The sequence below is a fragment of the Anoplophora glabripennis genome, unplaced genomic scaffold (genome assembly GCF_000390285.2).
Source record: "Anoplophora glabripennis isolate ALB-LARVAE unplaced genomic scaffold, Agla_2.0 scaffold282, whole genome shotgun sequence".
NCBI classification, from domain to species: domain Eukaryota; kingdom Metazoa; phylum Arthropoda; class Insecta; order Coleoptera; family Cerambycidae; genus Anoplophora; species Anoplophora glabripennis.
In genome coordinates, this window is record NW_019417443.1 from 414,368 (window position 1) to 423,539 (window position 9,172).

Consider the following 9,172-nt stretch of genomic DNA (forward strand, 5'->3'; position numbering starts at 1 on the left):
AAAAATTACCTATGTGGTAATTGATTTTCAATACCCTGTTATTTTGGCATGTTTCGACCGGTAGACACGTCAATGTCGGAGGAATTTCTGTCGGACAAATTTAAATCGGCATTTGCAACAAAATTTCCAGTTACTTAAGCTAAAAATAAAAGATGTGGTCTTGAGTTTTCAAGACCCCGGGAAATTGCCATGTTTTTGGACTTTTCCGAGTGGAAAAGCGGAGGAATCGAGAAAAGTCGCGGAGGAAAAATGTGGTAGACTCGTCAAAACGAAGCTCCTCAGGAGTTATAAAGTAAGTGGTAATCAACTTTCTAGAGGGGGCCTGTACTGTGGACTATAACGCTTATCTTCATATTATGAGAAGCAATTTTAGTTTTATTTTTAAAAAATGCACTCACTATATTCCACTAGTGAAGTCACCCCATTAATTTACAGAATTTGTACAAGGCACTTGGAGCAACAGGGCCTTATTAAAATATTTTTTATTTACTAACAATTATTGTTCAATCAAATTTGGATGTCTTCTCCTCTAAGAGTTAATATTTCATAATTTTTTTATGGAATTTTATAACATCGATTCTATTTCCTCTGATACTAAATCTCACTGCACATTTTTTTGTAATTATTTAATTAAAAAGAAATCAAGGTTTATTAAAATTAGGATATCTAAGGTATTCTCACTGGTTTTAATTAGTTTTCGATTTGTACAAATGATGTGATCCAAGCGAGTACTATGCAAAAAAAACTGCTTTTATAATCCAAGCGAATTAGATTTTTACGTGCCAATTCAGTAAACAAAGACACGTAAAAATTAGGAAAAATTCCGTAGAATTGAATGAACTACTTTGCCCCAACTGAATGTTGGACCTTCATTTTCAAAATGGCGTCCAAAGTTTGCAAAAAACAGTTTTTTTCATTAAAAATAAAACTAAACATCTTAGAAAACAATGTTTTAGACAAAAGTTGTAGAACTTTTTATAACAAAAATTTTGGGCCCAGGCCGATGTCAATTGATTAACAATTTCAAAAAAACGGCTAAAAATCGCATTTCTTAATACTTCTATATCATTAAAAAAATATTTTTTTTTTATGAAACTTGAAAATATGTAATTCTTGGCAAGTAAGGGCATTTTTGTAAAATTGATAAATATTTGATAGTTTTTGCAAAAATTGAGTTTTTCGAAAAAAAATACATGTTTTCCAAGTTTCAATAATTCATACAGTAAAGCACTTACGTGACCCATCTTGGGCTTAAAATTTTCCTGGGCAAATTCTAAATCTACCGAAACTTTGACTTCTTCTTTTGGGTGGAAAATATATATCTTTTTCTTATCGTTGAAATTTAATCGGAGTGGCATTATTGCCATTTTGAAAGCAGACATTATTTTATTTTTTTTATTTTTTTTTAAAATGTTGTTTTACGACCAACAAGAGCCGAATTTTTGTTTTTTTTTTTTTCAAAAATCGCTACGAACTTATTTATTAATATTAAGGTCTAAAATTTACCCATGTTGTAGTTGAATACTTTTACTTCAATATAAAAAATAGTCCGCAATGATTGACCCCCATTTTTACAATAAACTTAATTTGGTTGACTCCGTACAACGCTTGTTCTGAAGCATAGGCGTACGTAGGAAAAAAATTGGGGTTATTATTCTTACATTTGTGCTTAATTTTTTTTAATAGAAATTCTTCAATAAATAAAATGGTAGCAACGAAATTATCAATAAAAATCGTTCTTAAAAATTATAATTAGACACTGGGCCGACCAAATTAAAAATCATAATAATTAAAGCCTCATTATTTTTCTCCAAGCTAATGATTAAGGGAATAACCTACTAATTTGTAACACCCTGTACTTTTATATTCGTTAGAAAAATATTACTAATACGCAAGCGCTTCCACAAACAGAATGAAAAAAAAAATAGGACAAGACTAGTGTTCCGGAAAACTTCAACACCGCCCTAAAGGTCTGTTCCCACTGTTTGTTTTAGAGTAAAATTGTTGTTTCTGAAACTAATCGCGTTTTTCGTTTTGTCGTCGCGTCACTTAATTACAACTCCGACGGTTTTACAGTTCCGTAAACCATCCGAAAGTCTATCAACCGGTACAAAAGTAGTTCGTTAAGACAAGTATAAAGCCCGCTTCCCCATTTAGTTAATAACGCCCCGTTACTTAATAGATTAATGGACGCAGACCATCCAGGCATTTTTCATCTTTATCCTGGTATCCTTGCCAAGCATTCATCTGTTTTTAATTAGGCCGAACAAAGCCGGTGCAGTTTCTACGCCTACTTCGTTCCGTGCTGCAAACAATGGGAATTTTTGTCTTTTTTTTTTCAAGCAATTATCTCTAAGTTTCGATATCTGGGTCGCACTCTTTATTATAAATGGAAGGGTAGTCTGTTATCGTTTGCTTCAGAATATGCATATTGAAATACTCCCAGGGGGAATATACTCGTAAAAGATGTTTATCAATTAATGAAAATACGCGTTTCAGCTTTTTGGGGGTAATGGTACGTGTTTGCTTTAATCCGAATAAGAAATCTTTTTTTTTGATCATATAAATTAGTCGAGTTATAATAATGAGTTCCTGAAATTGCTCTTTATTAGCGTGGTAAGATGTATCAGTGCACTATCAGCGTTGCCAGCTGCCTTTTTAAAACAACTTTTAGAGAGCGACAATGGAAAGAAAACATTTGAATTTAGTAAAACAGATTGCTGTTGTATGGCTTAGCGATGTGGTATTTTAAAGTCACCACATTCTTTTGATACCAATGTGGTTAAAAAACATTCTATTATTTAAAAAATTATACCAATTAAGTACAGTGTATGCATATAATTTGTGAATCCCAGTATCAATGACCTCTGGCAATGACCTAGTTTGGCTGAATAGACAGGAGCGCATTTAAGAAAGCATTTAGGAAACAGGTAATATTAAAAAGTTATAAAATTCTAAACAAAATACGTACGTTTCTACGCTCTTCTCTTAATCAGCTACTTCAGCGGCCAATTGGCGTTAGACGTATTAAATTAATACAAAATGAATAAAACAGCAACAAAATTAAACCGTGAACAGTTTAAATTTAAGCCGAATCCGACTTTGACCCGTATGAATAGCTCAGGCCGTATGAATATCACATATCAAACAGAATGAATTAAAAATCATTTATTCTTCTCTTGATTACCTTGCTAAAAATTAAATTCCTTTTTTTCTTGCAACGTTGTTCTCGTAACACCAAACAAATGCTCGACGCCGTCATTTAATATTTAATTTGGGACACCCTGTACTGCGCGAAAGCCCGCAGGAACAAAATATACCTAACGACGTGCTGTGGCGTCGAAATACCAACATCGCAATCGCACAAAACAGACAATTTTCGCCGCTCTTGAACTCTGAACTTTGAACGGTACCTCAACTTCTCATTAAAGTTCGTTCTACGGACAAGGAATAAGTTGCCATCCACTTCATGTCTTCTTGGTGGCGGAATTGGATTTCGAATTAATTCGTTGGACGGGGGGCGGTCTCGTAAATGTTAAAGACACTGGAGAAAATTTTTACGCTATTGTTTAAGAGATCGCGACGTACCCAGGATCTGTTTAGGAAATATTGCAAGATATTTCAGTCGAATTAGAGTTTGATTGTGAAACAATTGTTAGTAGACATTTTATTGCATTTTATGACGGGTAAGGGCATGTAGAAAAATAATATCAAAAAGTAACTCGAAAGAATCTAAGTTAATAAATTGCAAATAACTCGTAAATTTTCGAAAATTAAAAAAAGATTAAATTAAGTAGCCTTTTACAACTAACAAAGTAGAACGTTCAAAACAGCGTTATAAACAAATTGTCAAAAGGTCGCGCAAAAGCCGCTCGGGAATTCGCTCTTTTTGCATTAAATAGAAGTTATTTCACGATCATTTGAGCTGATAACAAAATACATGTTTTTTTAAATGTACTTAACGTTATTCTGAAAAACCGTTTACTTATTTTTTACCGTTTTTGTTCGAAACGGTGGACATAAAACAATCCTTTCCGCCTAATCCTATTGTTTCTCCCGCTCTTATTTTCGAAATAAGACCCGCGTCCGGAATTTTTACCAGACCGTTTACACCTCGCTCCGGCTGAAGCTGCTAGTGCACCTCAATCGAATAAAAGCACGGCGCAAGGGCTCCCTCTGGCGGTCGAAGATCTAATTCCGTTCTGATGAATCCATTGATGGAATTTGCGGCAAGTCGGGCACGTTCTTTGACGGACAGCCGGTGGTCTGATAATTCACCGGGGCTGGATATCTGGGTAAGCCACATTTCAATGTTTGCTGGAAGGATGTAGACACAAGAGCGTGGGGGTAGGATTAGGCGACGTGATTGTTCCTAAGCCTACTTGGATAGGATACTTTGTAATCAGGAAGTTGTTCACTGCGATCTTCTTGGTTTTAGTAGGCCTAAAGCTGCGCTGCCAAAAAATTAATGAAGTTAAATAATATTTTAACTCAAAGTTATTAAAGCAAATAAACCAACTTGAACTATTATTATTTTAGTAAAATTATTATTTTAGTAAAAAACACTCCCAGTAGTAAGTATGCTTAGAAGAATTACGCCATTCTACAATGAAATATAACACTGGCAATTTTCAGTACAAGGTGATTCAGAACTTATCCAAAAAGAAAATTTTGGATGTACAGGGGACTCTTACAAACACATTTTACCGACATGTAAACACATTTGGTCCCGTCTTCCTCAGTTTCTACGAACTAGCACAAATGTTTGTGACACTAGCCACTAAAAAACTATTGTAAACACTATCGCAACGACGATTGTAAAATCGGATTTCAGTATGCGGAGTCGCTGATTTTTTACAATATTGGCTCCATTGCTCATGCCGCATCTATTCCCAAATTTGTTTGGATAAGTTGTGAATCACCCTGTATAATGTTCACTTCTATCAAAATTTCAAATGAAAGTTGTAGGATTTGATCTTGACCTTAATTTTCAAGGTCAAACCAAGGTAAACTTAAAAATATTAAATACCCAATATTTTATGCCAGTAATCTATAGAGCGCCATATTTGACGTCCGAATATGAGGTTAGAATTTTTTTCTGGAGGTCTTTTGGGGGTCAAACTAATTTTTCTATGAATAACTCCATAAGATCGAATTGCTGAAGAAAATGTTTCAAGCAAAATTTGTAAGATTTTGAATGACAAATTAGATGGTGACCTCCTTAAATTTGATCTTCAAGTTACAAGGTCAATTAAGGTCACCTTAATATGAAATGGAATATACTATTTTTCTATACCAGCAACCGATGCAGAGCCAAATTTTATATCGGAATAAGGGATCAAAGAATTTTTCAGGACATCCTTGCAGGTCGTTTGAAGGTCAAAATCTTTTTTCACAAAAAAATTATGGATATCAAAGTAATAGAGTTTTATAGACGTATTCGACTGAAACTATTGCCGCTCTATCGATTTCTGGTACAAAATACAATGTTCCTTTAACGTTTTCAAGTTGGCCTTGAAACTGAAAGTCAAGTTCAAATTCAAGGTCACCTACATATTGGTTATTTGATATCGTACAACATTTAACTGAAACTTTTTTTGACAGGATTCAATCATGAGAGGTTACCGCGGGTTCGGGTCTTTTTGGGACACCCTGTATACAAATTTTCCAAAATTTTGTAAAATTACCAAAATAATTTATAGTATTATGAAATTTTTATTGTAATTGTTATATATATTCCAGATAATTTTTCCGCATTTACTAAAAAATAAAACATCAAAGCATTTTTTTGGTAAATTTAAGGTGTTACAGAATTGTACCAGCTTTGATTGTAAAAATTACCAATTCTTTTAATGCTGCGTTATACGATTTTAAAACTGTTTAAAAGTCATCAACTATCATAAAATAAAAAATAAATTTTGTAACAGGTATGTATATGACAAACAAAATTTATCCCTCTTTGATGATTAAACTTGCACAAGTGAAAGTTTGTGGGGAATTATTGCCAATTTTCTTTGCAAAAATGAGTTAAAATTTCAAAGTAAACCTTGACTGAAGACTGAATTAATTTAGACATTATTTAAAATTATGTATTCATTCCTAACTAACGACGCTAAGACAGAAAAATGTTATTGAATTTTTCCCCATTATACAAGGTGCAAAAGAGAAAAAAGTTTTCTCCGAAATTTGAAACACCCTATAGGGAGCACCAACTGAAATGGCGCATATCTACTCGAATCAAACGGTCCCAACTTGTCTGATATTTTTTTTTATTAGCGTTAAGTATCGCTTTTATTAAATGAGATACACAATGAAGCGAAGCGCATCAATTGTTTGGAAAATTTAAAAACGTACACTTCTTTACAGAAAATTTTAATATACTGTTAATAAACGCTCTTATGCACAAGTTTATGTCAATGTTTCTTCTTAAAACTAGCTAAATATTTTCCGTTTTCCACGACCACGAGGTTCTTAGTGTAAAATTTCAAGCAGCCAAAACCAGCTCCTTCTCTAAATTTCGCTAAGTTTGTCACGTATTTCAAAAATCATCCCGTTGATGGATTCTACCACACGTCTCTGTAGAATGGACCAATCGATAAGAGTTGCGTCGGATTTTCAACTCTCTAGACATGCACATGCAGCACCAAAAAATATTTTCTAGCCGTTCCTTTTATATTTTCTATTCGGCGCAAAAATTATGGGGAGTAAATCGCCTACGCCATTGATTGTACCGTTAAAATTAGGTAATACAGGGTGATTTACAACTTATTCAAAAAAATTTGGGAATAGATGCGTCATACAAAATGGAGTCAATATAGTACATTTTTAAAATCCTTACAGTTTCCGAGAAAGAAATTATTAAAGTTGTAGTATTTATGACTCTTATATCGGGTTATTGTAGTCTCTAGCGTTCTCTCTCTACGTGGTCCCGATTCCCAATACTGAAATCCGATTTTAGTAGGTATTATCATTTTTGCGATAGTGTTTACATTAGTTTTTCAAGTGTCAAAAAAGGCTTACCAGTATCGCACCTCGGTGTCGGTGGATATCGTTTTAATTTATGGGAAGCAAGACAACATTTGTGTGCGCATAGAAAAATTTTCATTTCTAGTGATATTTTAAAGCCAAAAATCTCTTGGATATACGATTCATCCAAACCAAAACAGATACCGCCTAGTCTAATAACAATAGTGGCAAAAGCAGTTGAATTTGCTGATTTAAAATATAATAAAATTTTAAATGTTTCTTTCCTTGGGAAAAAAAAAACTTTTGTCTGTTTATTTCACTTTACCGCCGCCGTGCTTGTTGCCGACTGCATGCTTTACCTTGCGCAATGTCATGTTTTACAGTGTACCAGTTTCCAGTGAAGTGTATTTTTAAATCATTGTCGAACTGCCTTTCTTGATTCTTTCTACCAAATTGGGTTTGTAAGAGTCCCCTGTATATTAATTTTTTTTTTTGATAAGGTCGAATCACTCTATAAATATATACTAGCTGTCAGAGACATTTGTTAAATTCTGTAGACTTTCTTTTACACTTTCCACATATCACAAAACTGTATTCTTGTCCGAGAGGAACACACGTTTCTCATTCCACGTCCCGAAATGCGAAACCGCTAAAAATCCAGAAATTAGAGCCACCTATATCAAATTCTCCGACAGCCAGAGGGGGAGCAGCGGGAACTTTTAATTAAGAGCACAGCCTTGGGAATAAACTTGATTATTTTGAAGTGCCATCAGTGCCCTGTGAATAATTACTTCCATCCTACATGCCTATGCAAGTTTTGGGTCACCCCGAGTTAGTATCCAGAATAAGGATTGGGTAGCAGCGGCCACCAGGGGATAGAAGGCAGTCCGCAGTACAATACGGAGTGTTAATAAAATAAAATCAAACGCTACAAGTCCGTATATGTATATCCAAGAATCTAATTCAGAACAATTTAAACTTATCGAATTTCGAAAGTCTATTTGTTCTATATTTAATAATATCGGACCGCTCTAATATGATACGCCCATGGAATCGCCATAGCCGTCGCAAGGGTCTATTCCTGCACTGGAGTATAGTACCTATAACCGACTTTGTAAATAAACACGTAGACAGTACTAGAACCACAGTTTACATGCATTTTAAGATTAAATACTTCAGGCGCTTTCAATTTAAGTGATCTTAAATGACCCGCTACGGCTAGATCACTTAAAAAGGAACGTCCCTACCGTTCCGACAGCTTATTAAAACGCGAAATACAAATCCAGACGAGCTCGACAGTTCCACGTGGCTGCGTTTAAGCTCGAAGAAACGTTTACCCGCGTAAATCCTTGTCAAAAATTACAGATAACCTAAGCCCGTGATTAATTAACGAGAACACTTAAACCCCCGGTTTGTAAATTCCGACGCGTCGTCTCACCTCACACTCATAACTCACCCACTCATTCTTATTCGCGTCGGTTCGCCGTAAAGTTGTCGCTGGAAATTTATAGTACTATTAATAACGATTAGAAAATTGCCTAAGCTGAGTCCTGGAATTTTCCGAGATGGCGTCGAGTCTTTGAAATGATGCGGTGGTAAAACGGAGGTCGACGTTGAATTCAATTTGGAATCGGGAAGTTCGTATCTAGTAGGCTGGTTTTTTGAAGATAAAAGAGATGGAAGAGAAGTTTAAATCCAATCATTTTAAGGTTGTCTCAAATCCTTTGCACCTAAGGTAGCTTATCCAAGCCAATATCACCCAATCTTTGAAATAGTACTTGAAATACTTTCCAATACATCGAAATACTTCGAAATAGCTCGAAAATCTTAAAATATATCTCCAAAACTTCTGAGCGATTAAAAATATGTGCAAAATCTTGAATTACTTCGAAATACACAGAAAACTTCTATGTAGAATACATGGAAAATACCCTTAAGGCTTCCAAATACATCAAACTCATGGGCGTAGCTAGGGGGGTAGAGGCGTGCTCGGCCCACACCGAAGGTCCGATGCCCACCCCAGAAAAAAAATCCAATAATGTAATCTTTCGGTAAATGACATTTTACATCGGTAAGTCCTTGATTGCGCGAGTTTTTTTAGAGACTTCCATAGAGTTTGTAGCTCTGGGCCCACCTCAAGAAAAATCCTACTACGCCCATGATCAAACAGGCTCGCAATACACAAAACGAATACTACGAAATACTT